The sequence below is a fragment of the Leptinotarsa decemlineata genome, unplaced genomic scaffold (assembly GCF_025532065.1).
Source record: "Leptinotarsa decemlineata unplaced genomic scaffold, Ldec_3_MD MMD2_P_RNA_scaffold_14, whole genome shotgun sequence".
NCBI lineage: Eukaryota > Metazoa > Arthropoda > Insecta > Coleoptera > Chrysomelidae > Leptinotarsa > Leptinotarsa decemlineata.
Window position 1 is genome coordinate 718,657 of NW_027412528.1, and position 8,568 is coordinate 727,224.

Sequence of the window (8,568 nt, forward strand, 5' to 3'; positions counted from 1 at the left end):
AGAAGATCGAGAAAAGACAGCTTTCACCATCGGCTCAGGATTGTGGCAGTTCACGGTTATGCCATTCGGGCTTTGTAATGCTCCAGCGACCTTCGAGATATTGATGTAGACGGTTCTCAAAGGGCTCTCATGGAAGACGTGTCTAGTGTATCTCGACGATATAATCGTGGTCGGAAAATTTTTCGACGATCACTTGAAAAATCTGGAGGAGGTATTCATGCGTCTGAGGAGTTCTGGATTGAAACTTGGTCCCAAGAAATGCCATCTGTTGCAGACAGAAGTCCGTTATCTTGGCCACGTTGTATCTGGGGAAGGCGTGACGGTAGACGAACAAAAGATCAAAGCAGTTAAGGATTGGCCCATTCCAAAAGACACACATCAGCTTCGGAGCTTCCTTGGTTTATGCACCTACTACCGCCGATATGTGCTGGGGTTTGCCAACTCGACTCACAGAAGGGCAGTTCCAGTGGTCTGAGGAATGCCAAGACTTATTCAAGAAGTTGAAAAGAGCTTTGATCAACGCTCCTGTTTTGAGCTATTCCCTACCTGACGGAAAGTTCATTTTAGATACGGATGCCAGCAATGTGAGACTTGGAGCAGTCCTTTCTCTGATCCAGGATGGACAAGAGAAAGTTATTGGCTACTTCAGCAGAACGCTCAGTAAACCAGAGCGCAATTATTGTGTCTCCAGGCGAGAGCTGTTGGTCGTTGTCAAAGGTGTAGAAAATTTCTACAAATACGTTCTGCTGAGAACGGACCATGCAGCTCTCAAATGGCTGCAAAAATCCCGAGGGCCAAGTAGCACGCTGGACTGAAAGACTTCAAGAATTTGACTTCGAAATAGAACATCGAACTGGGACAAGCCATAAAACGCAGATGCCCTATCACGGAGACCATGCCCCGATGACTGCTCACATTGTCGACGAGCAGAAGAGAAGGAAGCAGCTATTTGTAGAACTACAGCTGTAGACGACAACTGGGAGGATAATAAGATCAAAGAAGAAAAGTAATCGAATACCATCGTGGCAGGAGGTAGCAGGTTATTCGCCAGCGGTTAAGTCGTACTGGGCACAATGGAATCCCCTCACCTTGGAAAACGGGGTTCTGAAGCGGGTGTTGGAGTCTGAAGGCGATACAAAAGAAAGGCGCCAAACAGTGGTACCCAGGAGCAGACGACGGGAGGTGCTCAAAGGAATCCATGATGGAGTCACTGGAGGACATCTGGGAGTGAAGTAGACCCTCCAGAAAGTAAGACAACGGTTTTACTGGGCTAATTGTCAAGCCGACGTCAAGGACTGGTGCAGAAAGTGTGCTGTATGCGCTGCCAGTAACGGACCTAGGATACGACCAAAAGTTCCAATGCGCCAGTATAACGTGGGTAGTCCTTTTGAGAGAATCGCCATCGAAATCGCCGGCACGTTCCCAGAGTCCGACCATGGGAACAAATACATCCTGGTAGCCATGGACTACTTCAGCAAGTGGGCAGAAGCCTATGCCCTGCCCAACCAGGAAGCCGTTACGGTCGCTGACTCCTGGTAAAAGAATGGATATGTTGATTCGGTGTCCCATTGGAGTTGCATTCGGACCAGGGCAGAAATTTTGAGTCCAACCTGTTCCAAGAAATATGTAAACTGTTGGACATTCGAAAGACCAGAACCACAGCCTTACATCCACAGTCCGATGGAATGGTGGAAGGAATGAATAAGACTTTAAACCGCCACTTGTCCAAGGTAGTCTCTGACCATCAAAGAGACTGGGACCAATATCTCCACCTGTTCCTGCTGGCTTATCGTTCGGCAGTACGCGGGTCAACCGGCCAAACCCCTGCCAGTATTATAATGGGCCCAGAGCTGCGGCTTCCTTGCGACCTGAAATTTGGGACGCCGCCAGAACAAGACACTGCGGGGGAAGATTATGTCAGCAAGCTTCGGCAGAGAATGGACGACATCCATGAACGAGTCCGTCTGAACATCCGGAGTGCCAGCGATAGAATGAAGAAGGCCTATGACATCAAGGCGAATGCTGGAGAATTCGAAACCGGTGACCTAAGCGACGCCGTGGTTTATCGTGGTACAAAATCATGAAAAAGAATAATGACCTCGTCTACCGAATCCATAAACCACCTCGAGGAAAGCCTAGGGTCGTTCATTTTAATAGATTGGCTCCTTATGCTGGAAAGCACGATCAAGTTCGCGCCCTCAGACCACCAGAGGATGGAATGGCGTTCCAGCAATTCATGTCCTTATACTCGAACGGACAGAAGGTCGTACATGGGGTAACACGAGACCTCAACGAGACCAAGGTTCCAGTTGATTACGCACTAGCTCATTGCATGACAGAGGATCTCCAAATGTCCAAGGGTATCGCTGCGGTATTCAACAAGAAATTCGGTCAGCTCCAAACATTACGAGAACAGAATCCAGAAGTCGGAGGAGTGATACAGTTGAAGAAGGGTCAGAGAAACATCTTCTACTTGGTGACCAAAAAGCATTCTCGAGACAAACCATCCTATGAAGATGTCTGGAGGAGTCTTACTAGACTGAAGAAGACGATGCTCGACCAGAATCTCGTGGACTTGGCAATCCCGAAATTAGCCTCTGGGCTCGACAGGCTGGACTGGAGAATTGTGAGAAGCATGCTGGAAACGATCTTCAGATCCAGTGGCATCCAGATTTTGGTGTGCGGTAACCATCTTCCACGACCGACCATGAAGACTGTGGAGTGTTACTTCAATCGAACGCCAAGGATGACATTTCGGGACGAAACGTCTTTAAGAAGGGGGCAATGTAATGAATCTAAGGCCGGCCCTGACCGTTATCTCAAACACCAAACATATGACTCATCGCGAAAGGAATGATCTCGACAAGTCGCCGCGAACAGTCTAGGCCACTACCGAAATAACTAGAGAAATCTAGCATGGTCGTTGCCAATATATAAGCCGGCTTCTCGTTCCGAGATAGCAGTCTGCACCTAGAAAGTGAATCGTGCGTTTAAAATAAATAATTCGAACTGTAAAGATAAATGAAGCGTTAGTTGCTAAGTGTTGTATAATAATTGTTGTGATAGTGAAATATTGTTAAAAATAAATTTGTTTAAGACAGTTAATTCTTTAATTCGTTACAATATGTAGAAGAGCCCGAAAACAATGAGGAAAATAAAATATAGATAAGATAATTTTTACCTAGTCAAACAATTCAAGCAAGAGATTATGGAAACACGTCGAGATGGAAATTTGTGGAGTAATCAGATGGGAAGGTTCTTGATATTAATGGTCAACCACGGCGGCGGCTTGTTGACTGTTATATATTATATTACACTTTTGATGACAACTAGATATAAGGATTAGGATTTGGAACTGTCATGTTTGTTGTTAGTTACGAAAGTACATTGTTGAATGATTAGCTGTTGAAGTCAATATTTCCTTCATATATTATATATTCAATAAAAAAATCAAATATATAACATGGTGGCCGCGGTAAAAGACCAAAAAGAACGATTTGAAAATAAAATAGAGAAAAGTTGGAGACTGAGTTTTTTTTTAACTAAAAAAATAACATTCAATTTAATTAAATTCACATATTACATATTAAATATTATAGTTGTGCAATAGAAAAAACTGATTAATACATCAAAACTACATATAACATTAAAAATTGAACAATACCTATCACTAATGACAGAATAAAATAATTCATTGAAACCAAAAAAAAATATCAATTTCAATAAAAATTTAAATGAGAAATTCCGTAAGATTCCAGACGCTGAACTCTACGTAACTCTACGCAACCTTATTTAGATAGGAAAATATCGCTTTTCCTGTAGAACAGCAAATAAGGAACTCGCGTTCCCTGGGGTTTCAATACGTCTTCATTTTGCACAGTCTTGACCGAAGAATCGTCGTACCTAATCCAGCAATTGTAGCCGACGTAGAAGGCATCGGTCACGTAGTGTCCAATGTTAGCATTTTTACCTTCATGGTAAACGACGGCGAATAGCTTGTATTGTCTCTCTGTTGGAGACTGTGTTTCCGACGATATCAAAGTCGAATCAAACTTCAAGTCGAATTCAAAATCAAAAGCCTTGATAATCTTCGTGCAACGGTAGTTACTGTATTGAAAAACTTCAGATGCAAAATAAGGATAACGGGAAGTTTACAGAGCGTAATTTGTTCCCACGCTTCGACCTTCTCGTTTGTTTTCGACGAAGTCACTCCCTCTAAAATGTTCTTGGAGACAAGTACCTTAAGCGCTTCTCTGACGGTTTTCACTTTCTAAATGTTGAGTGGCAGGGTGAGGAAAGGCTGGGTATTCTCAGTAATGTGGTCCACGTTGCGATGAATGCTCGACTTTAGTTGCCCCCGAAGATGTCACTTATCGGTGTATTGATGAAGTCGATCCTTCTGGTTGAATGTCCTTTATTTTTCAATTCTATTATGTTCCAAAAATTATTTGAATCATTGCTCAAAGCAGAGTCAACGAGAGGTTTTTTATCTTTAATATAATATTCAACCAACTCATTCAGCTCAAACATTTCATCATTGAGTCCATTCAAAAGAAAACCTAGAAACTCTTCTGCATCTTTTTGTCTACCATCGATCCAGTCAGTCCGCAGTCCCGTCTTTCGTCAAAAAGTAGGAAGGTAGGTGAACAAACTGTTCCACAAAACGGCACATTCCAAATATAACCGGGGTAGATGACATTCTCTCGTTCGAAGAGATGTTTTTACTCAGACTGTTTAGTAAGTTGTAAGAGTGGTGGACATGCGATCAGGGCTTGCAAAATAGAGTTGACATAACAGTGATTGTTTTGATTAAGCAGACCCCTTGGCTGCAAGTTCACTGCCCTACCGTCGATCATATATGTAGATAGAAACATGCCCATCTTATAACAGTCTGGATCTATAAAATGGTGGGACCTTCTGGAGAGCTTGAAGGGGCATAAGGGAAAATTGTCGTTGAACACATTTACGGCATCCTGGTCAGTAGCGATTTCGTCAAAATTGTTGACGGGTTCAGACATAGGCGAATGATGGTGGTTCATCGTCGGGAAGATCATAGTGTGCGGTTTGTTAGCAAAAGGTGGAGATTCGGCAGTTTGTTGAATCACTGCAAAATTTTCCTGGATTTGAACATTTTTTCTCTTCTGCATTTGTCCTTTTATGATGTTGAAACTGCTAGTGTTGAGTTTGCCTGTTACGTCCTCTTCTACAATTTTTTTAGAACTGAAGTCTGATTTACTCTCATTAACGTTTGGATAATTTTTAACAGAAGAAGCTGGGGAGAAATCCGTAGTATCATACCAGTTTAGTGGGCTAAAGAAAATTTCATCAAGACTTTGAGAAGGAGAAATGGTGCCAAGAATTGATGCAGCATTTCCTCTCTGAATTGCAATGCTGATTCGTTGTATAAGAAATGATCTTGCTCTAGAATCGCCTGTTACTGTAATTAGTTTTTGACAATTGGATAGATGGCAATTGGATAGAAAATATATCGATCTTCCAGACAAATGTATTTCCGCTGTTTCATTTTCTCAGCATATTCAGCGGCCCCACCAGATGATTGCGAAGTTGAATTGAGATGAGAGCGAGCCAAGGTATCAACACAGGTGAATTTATATAATTTATTCAACTGAGTTGAATGAATTATTTGAGTAAAGTCAAAATGACAGAAGGCTTCAATAAGCCTCCACCATTGAAATTGAAAGGAAATACCGGCACCGAATGGCCAAAATGAAAAAGTTGTTTTGAAATTTATATGAGTGCAGCTGGATTGGATGGCGCAACAAATAAAAGATGGATCAATATACTTCTGAATTTTATTGGAGAAGATGTTATAGAAGTGAAATAGACATTTGAAAATGAGAAAAAGGAAGACGAAACTAACTTTGATGTGATCTTGAGTAAATTTCAACAATATTGTGTACCCAAGAAGAACCTGACGATTCAATTTTTTTGCAGCTGAGCAACATGACGGTGAGCAGTTTGAATCTTTTTTGTTGAAATTGGAAACGCGAGCTGCAACTTGCGAATTTGAGAAACAGTTTGATAAAAGATAAAATTGTTAGTGGAAGTTTTGCCAAAAAGACGCAAAAGGCTTTATTGAAGACAAATGACATTTCATTATCAGAAGTAATAGAATTCTGCATTTTGCAGGATTCGCCAAAGGTGGAACAAATCCGGACAACAACAAAAACTAAATCAATGGCTGTTAATTCATCGAATGATCGTCATACTGCGCATGAATCAATGTTCAAAATGTGCAGGTATCATAGTTTTAGAATTTGTCCTGCATTTGGAAAATTGTAATTATTGTAAAAGTGAAAATCACTTTGAGAATTGTTGTTATTTGAAAATTTCTCACAATCAGACTGATGATGTGATTAATGAAATAACCAAAGCCAATTGCAAAATATAATATTAATTTCAAACTAGATTCGGGAAGTGGGGTAACTTTATTACCACAAAGTGTGTTAGAACAGTTGAAACAAGATGATTCAAAGCTTTATATACAGTCATCAAATGTGATTTTAGTTAGTTATGGTAATTTCAAAACCAAGGCTCTGGGTAAAATAATAATATGCAATAATAAACATAATTTGGATTTCTTGATAACAAACGTAGAATCTCACGCTATATTAGGATTGGAAGGCTGTATTAAACTGAATATTCTTAAACGAGTGGATAATGTAACTGAAAACTGTAAAATTGATTCAAAATTATACCTTCGTCTATTTTTACAGTTCTGGGAAAAATAGAAGATGAATATCCTATTGAATTAGATACAAATTTGACTCCGGTAGTTCATGCTTGTAGAAAAGTACCATTCACTTTAAGGTACAAACTGAAAAAAGTATTAAATGAACTTGAAAATATAGGTTTTGTGTCACAGGTTGATTATGCAATGGAATGGGTTAATAGTTTGATAATAGTAGAAAAAAAGAATGGATCTTTTAGATTATGCCTTGATCCAAAAATCGCAATAAAGCTATAAAAAGGGTACATTATATAATACCTACTCAGGAAGATATAATTGCAACTATGAATGGTAAGAAATATTTTTCTGTTATAGATATAAGTTCGGGATTTGGCAAATTGCATTACATAAAAGTAGCTTTGATTTATGTGTGTTCAGTACCTACTCCATTTGGGAGGTACCTACAAAATTTTGAGAAAGCCTTTTGGTATCAAATCTGCTCAGGAAGTAATGAACATTTTTGATGACTTAAAAAATCTGGGGAAACAAAAGATGAACATGATCGAATTTTTCATGTTTCTGAAACGGCCAGTCGTCACTATATTACTTTCAATAAAGAAAAGTTTCAATATTGTGTTAAGTCAGTAAAATTCATGGGGAATATTATTAGCGAAAACGCTTTCCATTCCACATTATTCCGAAATTAATGCACCCTTACGAAATTTACTGAAATGTGATGTTGAATGGTGATGGTTAACTATACACAGTAATACATTTGAGAATCTTAAAAATATACTTTGTAATGCCCCAGTAAGTATTGAGATATTATGATATAAATTAGCCTGTTGTAATTCAATGTGATGCAAGTAAAAATGGGTTGGGAATTTGTTTATTACAAAATTCTCATCCAATATCTTATTGCTCTGGATCACCATTTGAACAAATTTTTTCACAAATTGAAAAAGTTATCAAGTATTATATTTGGAGTAGAAAAATTTCATCAACATGTGTATGGAAAAGAAATAACAATTGAAACAGATCACAAATCTCTGGAAACTATTCTTAAAAAAGAAATTGGTAGTGTCACAAGTAGATTACAGAGAATGATGCTGAAATTATTGAAATATGATTTGAAAATAAAATACTTTCCTCGGAAATGCATGTATATTGTCGATACGTTGTCAAGGGCTTATTTGAAGGATCCAGTAAGTGATGGTCCTGAACTTCAAAATGTTGTACATTCTATTGAAAAAATTTAGCAATTACAGAAGAGGGAAAACTGGATTTTCAAAAACAGGTAAATGAAAATCCTGTTCTGCCACAAGTAATATTTTATAACAAAAATGGATGGCCAATTTATAGACATGATGTCAAGAGACCTGCTAATTCGTACTGGAGCATGAAGGAATCAATATTAGTGGCGAACAATCGTTTGTTTGTTGATTACAAATTAGTGGTACCTTCGAATCTGAGAACTAAAATGTTGAAGGATTTACAAGAAGGGCAAGTAGGAATATAAAAAATGTAAATGAGCAAAGCTATGTATGTTTTGGCCAGGAATAACGAAGAGCATAGAAAATGAAGTAGTAAGTTGTGAAATTTGTAACAAATTTTGAAATAAAAATATAAAAATGCCGTTCAATAGTTATCAGTTTCAATAATTTGCCAAAGAATGGGATATAAAATTAACAACAAGTTCCCCAACATACTCGCAATCAAATGAGTTAGCGGAACGAGCCGTCCAGATTGCGAAAAACATGAGAGGAAGGCTAATTAACAGCGTACGGATATTTCTGTAATGCCAATGGAATACCAAAATACACTGAAACAATTACATAATTCTCCAGGACAAAGTATGCTCAATAAAACACTCAGAA

The 8,568-nt window shown here is 38.9% G+C and overlaps 1 pseudogene; it reads right to left on the bottom strand.

Moving 5' to 3' along the window:
* Nucleotides 1-3,736: 3,736 nt before the first annotated feature.
* Nucleotides 3,737-5,447, bottom strand: LOC141482694 (ubiquitin carboxyl-terminal hydrolase 10-like; annotated as a pseudogene).
* Nucleotides 5,448-8,568: the final 3,121 nt, after the last annotated feature.